Below are 13179 nucleotides of genomic sequence, written 5' to 3'. Positions count from 1 at the left end.
TTGTCCTCCAGGAGTTCACAGTCTAACAGGGACATGCCCATTGTCTCTGGTTGCTGAGTCAAGCCTGGGGCCTCTGAGAGCTCCTTGAACTTCAGGGACTGTGAGACACTTCAAGGTCAAGTGCAGAGCCCTCCCTCCCTCAGGGCATGGGCCTGTGTGTGAACACGTGGGTGAGTGTGTATTTACTCTCGCTGATGAGCTTTAGAAGCTCTTACGGGAGTTAACACCCTAAAGGGAGTTAACACCCTAAAGCAGTGCTGGGTGGGTAAACCACAGAACAGAGGCTCCTCTGCTCCTGAGGGGCCGTCACTGCTCAGCGTGGCCAACATCACCATGAAGGAATGCAGCCTGGCTTTGCCACCGCTCCCTGTTTTCCAAGAGAAGTAGAACATCTGGACTTCTTTTAAATGACTTTGAGTTTTCTTTGTCAGGATCAATTTTATTAAAACGTGCACACACACAAAGCAGGACAGCAGATCACACCCGCAGATTGGAAGGAGCCTGGGGCCCCAGGACCCGAGGGAACCCGAGACCAGCCCCTTGTGTTTGTAGCTAAATCTGGGCATTTCCACCCTGTCGGGCACCAGAAGAAGAGTCAACATGGTCCCCTGTCAGTTCAGGGGCTGTGGCTGAGGGTGAGGCCTGGGGAGCAGAATCAATTGCCCTGACACAAATCAATCACCTTAGAACCGGGCTTCCTGTTACCTGATGCTGGTGTGTGTGTGTGTGTGTGTGTGTGTGTGTGTCATTGTGAGGGCTTGGAGTCCTCATTTCTTAGTGAGAGATGGTCCACAAAGGGGCCAGTCCTGGATGCAGATGACGCATGGGAAAAGCAAGGAGAAAGGGATGGCTTTTACCCAGAAAGAGGAAGCATTAGATAGGTAAAGAGTGAACCAGGAATTCACCAGGAACAGGGCAAGGAGGAGACCGTGCCGCCTGGTGACCCCCATATGCATTCTGGAACACAATTAACCCCTGCCAGAAATGGGTCACAAAGAGGGGGCCAATCTGAGAACATGCCCTGGATGGGAGGTGGCTGGGTTAGAATGGAAGGTGGTCGTGAAGCTCCTGGATGCCTTCCACACCCTGGGAGCCTGGTGCACTTGTGTGAGAGCTCACGTGTGCGTGCACACATGGGGCGCTGATCCACAGGAACCCGGCAGGTGTGGCTCACATCCACAGTGCGCTGAGCTGGGCCTGGGCTGGACGGCAGCCTCAGCTCTGCACAGCTCACAGGGGTGCGGGGCCTCCTGCCTTGAGGAGTTTGGTGGATCCCAAGTTCCCCCCACTGGAGATCCCCCTCCCCTCTCCCCTGCCTGATGACTGGGCTGGACTCAGAGCTCCCAAGCCCTCCCTGATCAGGGTCAGGAGCAGGGGCCCTTCTGCAGCCCAGCCCTCGCTGGCCCATCTCCTCCCAACATCATGGCCTTTGCTGTGGTCTTGGGTCTCCCCAGCTGTGATCTGACAGGGCAGGGCCTGATGTCCCTCTTCATGTACCCAGGATAGTGCTGGGAGCTTGCAAATGCTCAATGAGTACCTGAGGGGATGAAAGGGTAGGAGACCCCAAGGGATCTCAAGGCCACGCCTTGGGCTTTGGGTCCCTCCCCTTAGGGACTTCCCTGGGGCTCGGCATGCACACACTCCTGCTGCACGGGCCTTCCTGAGTCCTAGTGTCCAGGGCCATGTGGGAAGTACAGGCAGGACCCCTGCTCTCCTGAGGCACTGGGCTTGCTGTGCAGAGGAGGCCATAGGGCAGAGAGGGGCTCCAGCCCAAGTGCTCAGGACAGTCCTGGGTACTTGGAAAGCCCATCCCATCAAGGAGGGCTTCCTGGAAGAGGGCCGATTCAAGTCAGATCCTGGAGTGGGTGAAGGAGATGGGGACATTTTTGGGATGAGGGAAATGGCATCAATGAGGCTAGGAAATGAAACCAAGACCCATACATGTAGGTTGGAAAGTGGTGTTGAGATGGGACTCCATGAGTTGGAACAGGATGGGTCCTCAGTCATTGGCTACCTGGTCCACCTCCCTAGGCAGAGGACAAAACAACCTACCAAGGTCACTTGGACTCCAATCCAAGTTTCCTGACCTCAAAGACTGAGGCCCTGCCTCTGCATGCAACTCCTCCTACAAGGAGCTACCCCAAGCTACCCCAAGACGGAGACCAAGCCCAGGCTGAGGGTAGGCGGGGAAAGAATACTGCCCCTGGGGGCAGGTGCCGCAAGTCTGGTTCTTTCCCCTTGTCCCCAGGAGGGGTGTCATCCCTTAAAATAGCAGTCAGAAAATGGCCTCTTCCTCCAGGAAGCCTTCCTTCACATTCCACCCCCCCCAACCCAGGGTTGAGCTGTCTCGCCTTCTGATGCTGCACTAAGATGTCTCCCTGGGGATGGGATCCACAGGCTGGAGCATGGCTCCTGGAGGCTGGCACAGTGCACGTTGTGGCTGCTGTTACTAAATGAATGCTGATCTAGTCTTGACCCTGACCCTTGCCTGACCCCGACTCCAGCCTGATCTTGATTCCTAACCTGCCGAGCCTGGTGCTGCCTCACACTTGCCCTTCAGCAATTTGCATGGCTTCTTGGTGAGGATGAGCCACATCCACTGCCACCTCCAGGTCTACAGGTGGCCAATAGGGTTTGCCCTGCCTGCCCCTGGACCCCTTGGGCATCGCAGCCCTGGTATTGGGAGCCTGAGTTGGTCTTCTATGGTCATGGCCAGCCATGCGAGGGCTACCCACGCCCTACTCCAGGGCAGGCCTGGGATCGCTGGGATCGCAGCAGGGACCATACCCAGAAGAGACAGGGGCTCCTGGAGAAGCTTGTCACGCCTGGCTTCTGTGGTGGGACTGAGGACAGACCAGCCAGAGCACCCAGAGGGGCGCTCTTCTGCCCCTCCCCACAGAGCACTTCACAGCTGAAGGACTGAACTGCAAACTTTATTAGAAACACTCCTCATTCATGGTCAAGTTCACATTGATGTGGGTGGGGGGGAGGCAGTGCCGACTGGGGCTCTGGTGTCCTACTGCTGTGACAATTTCCAGTTACCAAGGAGTCCGGGTGCAGAGCGTCTGAAACACACCAGAGATGCCGGACAGTGGCGGCAGCAGCAGCAGCACAGCTTTGCAGCGGGACCAGACTCCCATGGGTGGCCGAGCAGGGCCTCCCCACATCCACCCTCCAGGTACCCGCTAGGTCCCAGACTGATAAATAAACAGCCAGTCACACACGGTTGAAACAGGAAACAAACCTGTGGGATTCTTCTAAAGAGAAAAAATAACTCGCTCACGGATGGCTTTGCTACAGCGACAGCCAGGCTGCACCAGGAAGGGTGGGCAGCCCAGAGGTCCTGGGAGGGCAGATCAGCCCCAGGACCTCATCAGACTTGGGTGTCACAATGCCTCTGTCCCCTTTAGCACCTGTAGACTAAGGGCTGTCCTCCACACAGGCCTCTTTTAAAATGCAAAAGCAACTTAAGATAATCATCATCCCGAGCCTAAACTATCCTGGGAGAATCTGTCAGAAGCATCCTCCCTGAACAGAGGGGACAGCCGAGCTGCACCTCAGTGGGACGAGGGCGTGGGGCATGGGGCATGGGGCATGGGACGGGCGGGCGAGTAAACAACTTCAAGAGGTAAGCAGGAGGCGTCTAAAGTTGCTTTGTCCACTCATCCATTCTGCTGTTGGGCATCCCTGGGGAATAGTCTCTCAAAGTGGCCTCAAGTCCTAAACTGGCGTGACAATCCTGCTAACCTGGGCCAGAAGTGGGGCCAGGAGGGGCGTGGGCAGCGGCTACCCTCATTCTTCTCAGCCCTGGCCCGGTTCCCCTGACCCTGCCTGCAGGGGACACCGAGCATAAGTCTCCCGCAGCGTGTTTCATTCACTCTCTTGAATAGGGAGCCGCCATCAGTACCGATGAGTACCGGGGGCCACACGTCCCAGCGGGTCGGCGGGTGGCAGCGCCTTAGGGAGGCGTCCACAGCAGGGCTGCTCCAGGCGCAGCCGATCCTGCAGCGACAGGCGATTCTTGTCCAAACTTGTCCCACGTCCTGGCCTTTCGGACCCCTCCTGCGTGGGCTGCGTGACCGTGGCCGGCGGGCAGGCCGGCCACCGTGCTGGGTCACTGGTACTGCAGGTAGTTTTTGAGAGACTGCAGCAGCGGCAGGGAGCCGATGTCCTGCAGGCGTCGGCGGCCCAGGGTGGCGAGGATGGATCTCCAGCACAGGTCCATGAGCGGCAGGGGCTCGGCTGCAATGAGAGGGCAGAGGTGAGAGGGCAGAGGTCAGAGCCCAGCGCAGCTCCCTGCGCTACCCAGCCCCCGCCCCTGCACTGGCCGTCGGGGTCCAGTGAGCTGGAGATCGCGAAGGTGTGGATCCAACTTGAAGGAAGCCCACCAACAAAGGAGCATGGGACCAACTCAACTGGGGTGACTCATGCTATTTAAAAAGCAAACAAAAAAAGAAAAAGAGGGGGAGAGAGAGAAAGGGAAAGAAAGAAATAAAACAAGGAGGAAGAAAGGAAGGACCCAGTGCCCACGGCAGGGGTGACTGGAGTTCCATGAGCGCGCTCTGGAGCAGGCGCTGAGCAAGTCTCTGCATAAAGATGCCCCTGACTGCAGAGGGAGACAGAGAACGGCCTTGGCTGGGTCTGCAGCCCGGCTTCCTCCAGAAGCAGGTCAGGCCGTGGGCACAGCAGTCCCTGATACTCAGAGGCTGATGACAGGAGTGTCACTTCAGACCCCATCTCCAAATAAATAAATAAAGTGAAATTAAAAAGATCAATTTCCGGGCTGGGGATGTGGCTCAAGCAGTAGCGTGCTCGCCTGGCATGTGTGGGGTGCTGGGTTTCATCCTCAGCACCACGTAAAAGTAAGATAAAGATGTTGTGTCCTTCTAAAAAAATAAATACATGAAGTTGTTGACTTGAAAGAGGCATTTCCTTTTTGTCAAGAGGTCTATGAGATACACACACTTTCCATGTAGTCCAGGCAATTGACCTTGTCGCAAACCCAATCTTCGCCCTATGGATCTTTTGCCAGAAAATAGTTACTTAAGAATCAAGTTTCTTTGGCTTTTTAAATTTGCAATCCCATTTTGTATGCTATTCTCATATATTATGATATACTTCTCATAAATTAAAATGTTTTTTTTAAAAAAAATATTTAAAAAAAGGTCAATTTCCCCTATCGCTGGCTGTGCCGGTCAGGGGAGAGGCGCCTCGTCTCATTTTCCTCTTAACAACTGGTTCTGGAAAAATTAATACACGCAAATCCAGAAGCGACAGAACTTTTGGACAGAGGACCAATGACACCAAGTTGAGGCTTACTGCTGCACCTGGATTGGGCACTCCCTCTCTTCCAGGCCCTCTAACTGGCCCTGGGGATATGGAGATGACCAAGACAGGGCTCAGGCAGCCCTGGAGGTAAGGGAGGGCGCCTGTCTGGGATTTAAACAGGGGAAGGGTTTTGACAGAGGGCAATACTCCTAAATGCACAGGGCAGAAATGGGGCACTTCCTGGGTGGAGGCAGCTCTTACTGGAAACTTCCAAGAGAAGACATCTGAATCGGGTTTTGAAGGGTGGATAGGAGTAGCATGCACATGGAGGTGGGAAGGTGGTCAGCAGACAGATCAGGCAAAGGCCCAGGGGCAAAGAATGGAAGAGGCTGGGAGGCTGTGAGGACAGGGACAGTGCTGGCCAGCAGGCACTGGCTGGATGGGGAATGAAGATGGTCTAGTGCTGTCCCCTGTGGCTTGCACAGGCCTCATTTTCCTGCACCCCAAGAACATACCTGAGACCTGAACCTGCATCTTAACAATTGTTTGGTAACAGAATAAGTGATATTTTAAAAATATTCCAAGTGATATTTTAAAAGCATTCAAACCGTAAGTAGTGAGCTCCAACTCAGGAGTTATCACAGGAATAAATGATACCACAGGGACAGGAATGTGGTTGAGAGTGTGGTTCACAGGGACTTTCATTGACTAGAGCCACAGAGGTTAGAGGGCAGCCGTCAGGATTGAGGTGGGACTTGGTGCTTCGACAGAAGCCACATACCCTACATTCAGCTCCCCTTGACTGAAACAAAGACCCTAAGTCCTAGAGGCTTCAAACACTTCCTTATCATTTCTCTTTCTCTTTTTGCAGCACTGGGAATTAAATCCAGTGACACTCTACCATTGAGCCACGTCCCCAGTTCTTTTTATTTTTTGAGACAGGATCTCGGTTGCTGAGGGCCTTGCTTATTTGCTGAGGCTGGCCTCAAACTTGCGATCCTCCTGCTTCAGCCTCCCGAGAGGCTGGGATTACAGGTGTGCATCCTGTGCCCAGCCTAACTTCTTTTGCTCCTCATACAACAAGAGATTAGTCAGGGGATCTGGGCATGCCCTCTTTCCAGACCCAGAGGCCCACTGCTCACCCCAGCCACAGGGTCGGTGCCCAGGTCCCCTCACCCCTCACTCAGAGCATCCCCATCTCTCCTCCAGCAATATCACTGTTCTCTGCCCCCACCATGGCTCCAGAACAAATTTTGCAGTGCCCCTGCCAATCAAGCCCCTGTGGGCCCCTCCCTTCCCCTGACTGAGTCCTGTGTTCAGCGTCTTGCCAGGAGCTAATCCTCCCTGCCGCAAGTCCCACCATCTCCTTTCAGTTCCTGCAGCCCCAGTGTCTGCTGTGTGCCACTGGGTGTTGGGGAAATCATAAAACCAGCCAGTGCTTATTTAATGAGCAGCTGCTTCTTACCAGGCAGCATGAAGGAGGAAAGATACTTGTAGCTGTCGTTACTGAAGGCTTATCATGTGACCAGGCACTTTATAAAGCTCTTTATTCATATCAACTCACACATGTATGTACCAAACTCATCACAATAACCTCTTGGGGTTGAAACAATTATCTCCATTTTAAGGGGGATGATGCAGAAACCGAGAGAGTGAGCCACCTGCTTAAGAATGCACAGCCAGGAGTTGAATCCAGACAATTGGAAAGTGAAACTTGTGTTATTTCTTAACTGCATTTATTGAGTGCCTGTTCTGTTCCAATTCCTATGCTAGGCTTGTCTCATTGAGGTCTCAAAAACAATCCTGTAAGGTTAATGTGACCTGTTCATTCCTGCTTTACAGAGAGGAAACTGAGGCTCAGAGAGGTAGGGAGGCTTGTCCAGAGCCGCACAGCCTACATTTGGAGGGGCACACCAGGCAATTATAGAAGGAGGCCTCAATGAAGGAGGGTCGGTCACCTGTGTCCTGGGCTCCTGGAAGACTGTGACACAACTCCCAGTCTCACTGTCCAGCTCTGGCCACTTTCTGGACCACCATGCCCCCTGTCCTGAATTACTGCACAGATCCCAGTCAGGGTAGTGGTCTGCTGTCCCTCCAGGTGGACATGAAATGCATGTCTCCATCTGACAGGACCCTAGCCAGCCACGAGGGGAGGGAAGCCCACTGCAGGTGGGGACATGGGGAGCCCACACAACGCCGGGGGAACGTAAAAGGCATTTTGTGTGACTCCTGCATAGAGTTCAAAAGTGGGGTGACAGACTTAGGGCAGGGGTCCCTGGGGAGCAGTGAGGGGAGGGCCTGGTCCTACCCCTTGACTCCAATCTGGGGACATCCCTGTGTCTGGTTTGTGGACACCACGAAGCAGCAGCCTTAAGATCTGTGCTCTGTTCACGTCAGACTTCAAAACAAACTCACGTCAACAGCCTCATCCACTGAGTGCCCGGCCACAGCCTGCGGGCCATGAACCGCGCCAGCTACGACTGCCCTCTAGACCTCCGCTGGAATCGCCTCCACTTCCACCTGAGTGGCCAGAGATGGCCAGTGCCTCTCAGAGCCTCATGCTTCTCATCTGTAAAATGGGATAGCAACACCTTCATCCGTGGGCCATGGTGACCGCCGTGTGACCCAGCAGGCACCAGGCTTCATCTCAGGCCACCAGCCCAAGAGTTTGCCCTTAAAAATGGTCATGATTTCCTTACCGTATTTCTAAAACGCCTTCGATGTGTCACCCTAATTGAAAACAAGGTTCTGCTCTTGATGAAGATTTCTTGGATCCAGGGCCAGGTGTCTGGTCCTGTGCTAAGAATGTCACAAGGCCATCATGTCCCAAGTTCTTGGGTGACCTGAATTCTCCTTAGTCTTACTCCACTAACCCCTTGCACAACCCTGGGCATACCACCCAGTACTTCCAAGCCTTCTGCTTTGCCATCCATAAAATGGGGGGGGGGCAGCTCATGTGGCTGGGATGTCCTTGGCTGTGATAGTCCCCGTGTCCCTGGGCCCTCTGAGGACTTCCTGCCTGCGGTGCGGTGAGCCAAGCAATGAGGCACCCCACTCCCCTCACCCCCATATTTACATTTTAAAAACAGATCCACCTTCTTAAGGTCCAAATGTGAAATTCCCCGGTGGGGATTTTAGACAAGCAGATGGGAAAGGGGTTGAGTGACAGCTTTGGAACAGGGACTCAGCTGACCTGGGCACTGCGTGTTTTGAGGAACACAAGCGAGAAGACACCCGCGGTCCTCACACACATTGCGTGTCAGAAGCACTGCTCCCTATCCACAGACCTGGTGTCCACAACTGAGGACTCAGAGGGCTGTTCCCCAGTCCCGGCCCATCTGCTGCTCCTTTTGCCTAGAACACCCTTCCTGCACTTCCTGCCAGGGGCACGCCTCCTCTCGAATCAAGTGCCACCCCCCCACCCCCGTGACTTGGCTCCTCTGTCCTCTGGGGCTGACCTGTCCCGTGTCAACCCAGCTGTTTAATCATGCAAACGGGCATGTGCATCATTAGCTGCCATAACACTACTTCTCAAATACGGCATCCGTGGTCTGGCGGCCCTGTTGCAGCCAGTGGAGACCCCCACTCGAGTCTAGAGAGCACTTGGAATGTGAGCGTCTTCCCGGGATAAGCTTCCCTGTAACCCAGCAAAATGGGACCTGCGAGCCAGTGAGCATCATTGGCACAGATGGTGTCCGGCCCAGGAGGGGCTCTCACTCCTGCCTGGAAAGAGGACTCTGAGCTCCTCCGTGTGCACAGAGGAGTGTCCAGGGGGAAAGAGCCCTAAATAACGCACAGCCTCCCAGCAGGCTGCAGAGAGGGGCGTGGGAAACCCCAAGGGAGGGCCCAGAACAGCGAGCGCTTGAACATGTCCCCAGAGTTCTCCACCCAACCATGTGGCCTGTTTGATAAACAGTGGCAGTGGCTGCTCAAGGGAGCAGCCGGGACCTGCACCTGTATCCCTGGCACACAGCATCTCTCTGGAATGAAGGGGAGGTGTGCGCATGCCTAATGGAGGCGCTTGGCAGGCCAGCAACTGCTTCAATTCCAGAGAGGCAGGAGGTAGGTGGGATGGGAAGGTGGAGCATGTCCACCAGGGTGAGCATGGTCCCCCTTCCAGGAGCCCATAGAAGCTCCAAGCTCCACGGAGCAAACACTGGGGTGACAGCCAAGGAACTGTAATCCCAACACTGGGGGCACCCGTGTTGCCCCCGTGGAAGGCTGAAGCAGCTCTGTTTGAGGGGCAGCCTTTGTGGAGGACATGCTCAGCCTGGAGATCCAGCGGAGGTGCCAACAGCAGAGGTGGAGGCTCCTGATAGGAAAGGAAGGACACTTCTATTTAGAGGAAGAACCTGAGGGTCCGGCCAGCTCACAAGCTTCCTGTCTCCATATCTAGTAAGTGTGTCCAGCAACATTCTCAACCAAAGACTTGTAGTTCTCCCAGGCAAAGAAGAGCCACCCTGCTGCAGAGCATACCGAGGCCACCTGTTCAGGTGGCCCAGTGGCTCTGAAAGAGCCTCTACCCACCTGGTCTGAGAGCTACTCAAGGAGGTGCTCCAGCCACATGAAAAAGGAAACCAAGCCACAGGACGGGACCACTTCCAGAAGAGAAGAGAAAACCGACCGCTGAAGGGAGGGGGAGTCATGGATCCTCAGGAAGATCCCTGACATCTCAAAGCTTGGAAGAATCTCCTTCCCAAAGCTGTCACTTCTGTACGGAGCCATCACCAGCCGTGCCCCATGGTGCTGTGCATCCCTGCCTCCTACCCTGTCCCCGTTTTCCCCCCATGCAAACCTTCCTTCCCCTGCGCCTCTGGAATGGCTGCTCACACCAGAAAATTGTCCTCCTGCCCCGGCCTCTGAGTGCTCCCTCCCCTTGGCCTTAGCTGGACCTGCGTCCTCTCCCAGGAGACCACTGCCCTCTGCCTTCCCGGGGGCCTGACCTCCTTGCACTGCCTCACCCAGCTGTGCCACCGTCTGCTTATGACAGTCCCACTGCCTCTGCACCCGCCACTTGGCTTGGTCCCCTCCCTATTCCTGACTGATGACATCGTCTAACTTCTGGCCTCCTGGACCTTTCCACCTACACCTGCCTCCCCTTGGTGGCGGATCCTTCACAGGACAACCCTGTGGTCACCCAGGTCCCGACCACCATCCTCAGGAACCCTCCCCACTCTGAACTCAGGACTGCACTTGGCCTCTGCTCCCTGAGACTGTCGGGCAGCTGGGCAGAGCAGAGGAGCCCAGGGCCGCTGGCTGGCCTCAGGCCCCGCTGGCAGAGTGGCCCAGTCAGCCTTCTCAGCCCGTGTCTCCATCAGAGTGGCAAACAGCTTGGCCTCCAGCTCAGGGGCCTTTGCACAGCTGACACTGGGCAGAACAGAGCCCTGTTCAGACCTGGCTTTGAGGCACCAAGTCACATTGGGGTTGACAGGAGAAACCACAGGAAATGCTCCTGGGAAGGCAGATGGTGCCTGGGAAGTAAAGGTAAACGTGGGACAGGCCTTGGAGACCCAAGCTGTGGCTCCCTGAGGCTTCCAGTGGGCCAGGTGGCTTTGGCGGGTCAGGGCGAGGTGGCGGGGGCCCAGGCTGGCCCTCACCTGTATTATGACCAAGGCAAGGCCGGCTGCTCAGAGCCTCACTCAGCTCCAACACGCGTGACCCACCTCAGCTGTGGGCTCACGGCCGTGTTGTCAAAGGCACAGGGATCTCCTGCCTACACTTCACCCAGGGCCTTGGGTCCCCAGGCGTCCTCTGCCCTTCTGGCCAGACCTCAGCAAGGCAGGGGCAGCCTGCCCTCCCCTCGCTCTGGGCCACAGCCCGGCCTTGCTGGAGCTCCCCGACTCCTCCTACTGGCTCTGGTACTCGAGTTCTCCTGCTGGACCTTCTCAGTCCCCAAGTGGGCACAGCTGGAGAAACCTCTGTGTGAGAGCTGGGAACAGGGAGGAAAGGGGGAAAGCCCATCCCTCGCCTCTTCTGGGAGAGCCTGGCTGGGGAGTGGGGAGCAGGAGTGGACGAGAAGCTTAGCCTGGGCTCGCCCCAGTACCAGGCCAAAGCCAGACTCTTTCAGCAGCAAACTTGACATTTCTCTCACCAATACCAGATATCTTTAATGACTCGTTTTGCAGATGGGGGAAATCAAGGCATGGAGAACATCCCTGCTTCAGTTAAGGGCCTCTCAAGAGGGTTTGGAGGGATGCCTGAGGTCCAGTGCCTTTTGTAGACAATGGGGATGAAATCACACCCAACTGCTCATCCTAGCCTGTATGTGATGCTATCACACAACACTCAAGACTGGGTAATTTATAAACAAGTGGTTCAGGGGGCTGGGGAAGTTCACGATCAAGGTGCCAGCAGGTTCACATCTGGTGGAGGCCTGGTCTCTGCCTCCAAGGTGGCCCTTTGTGGCTGCATCCTCACATGGATGGCTGGCTACTTCCCTCAAGTCCTTCTATGAGGGCCCCACATCCCACTTTCTCGAGGCCCCCATTCTTTCTTGGTCATTGTTGCATTGGGTTTTCGTTTCAGTATGAATTTGGGAGGGGACACGCATGTTCAGACCACAGCAACGATGCTCTACTTAAAACTGCTGCTATGGCTGGACTTTTAAATGCCCCCAAAGGCCATGTGCTAAATAAAGGCTTGGTCCCCAGCTGAGGCTACTGTGGGAGGTGGTGAAAAGAGCAGGTGGGACCTAGTAGGAGGAAATTAGGTCATCAGGGTGTGCCCCTGCAGGGGACTCAGGGGCCTCATCCCCTTTCTCTCCTGTGTTCCTGGCTGCCATGAGGGGAGCAGACCTCCTCTACCACACGCTCCCTGCCATGATGTCTGACTCACTACAGGTCCCAAAGCAATGTGACAAGGCAACCATGGACTTGAACCTCTGAAACTATGAACCAAAGCCAACCTTTCTATCTTACAAGTTGATGGTCTCAGGTATTTTATCACAGTGACAGAGAGCTGTTTCATACATTTGCAGAACCTGGGCACATGGAGCTTCCTGGGGCTCAGGCAGCCTTAAAAGACCTAAATAGCTGGGGATAGTTTAGAGGGGACTGTGATTAGAAGAAATTTTGAGGGGAGCTGGCAGAGCCAGGAGAAGGCACCTAGCCCAGCCTCAGGTGTCTAGGATGGCCACCTGGAGGAGGCTGAAGCTTGATGAACTGGCTGCACCACATGGTGAGAAGGCTGTTTACTGGTCTCAAAGTCACCCCTCTAAGGAGTATTTAAAAACCCTCTTTTGTGTGACATTGGAGAAAATTCAGAGTCTTCTCAGATGATGTTTTGAGGAAACAATAACAAATTGGTGGAGAAAATCTGGTTTGTTTAAAAATAAAAAAATGTGAGTTTCCTCACTTTACTGGGAGCAAGGGCTGTACCTGAAGTACCTTAGCCAGGTGTCTGTGGGTGCTGCGGGTGTTCAGCAGACCCATCCACACCTTGTAATGCTGTGTGCATCACCTGAGACTCTGAGAAGGCCAAGGTGGACAAGGATGGCCATGGTGCTCGGCAGGGTCTGTGATGGGCCCACGGAGGGCCTGGACTTCACTGAGAGCCGAATGATTCCTCCCAGGGCCAGCTGTGCCGCCTGGTGTGGCTTAGCCATGAGGTGTCCCCCCAAAGCTCCTGTGAGACAGCGCAAGAAGGTTCAGAGGTGAAGTGACTGGGTTGTGACCCTGCGACCCAATCAGTGGATTAATCCCCGGATAGGGATTAACTAGGTGGTCACTGCAGGCAGGTGGGGTGTGGCTGGGATCCTGGGGGAGTGCCTTTGGGTTTATGTTTTGTCCTTGTTCTCTGCTTTCTGATCACCACGTGGGAGGCTTCCCTGTGCCACACTCGCCCTCCATGATGTCCTGCTTCACCTCTGCCCGGGGAAGGGAGCGGCCTTCTGTGGACTGAGGCCTCTGAAAC

Source organism: Callospermophilus lateralis, unplaced genomic scaffold (genome assembly GCF_048772815.1).
Source record: "Callospermophilus lateralis isolate mCalLat2 unplaced genomic scaffold, mCalLat2.hap1 Scaffold_63, whole genome shotgun sequence".
NCBI lineage: Eukaryota > Metazoa > Chordata > Mammalia > Rodentia > Sciuridae > Callospermophilus > Callospermophilus lateralis.
This window is presented reverse-complemented; position numbering follows the sequence as displayed.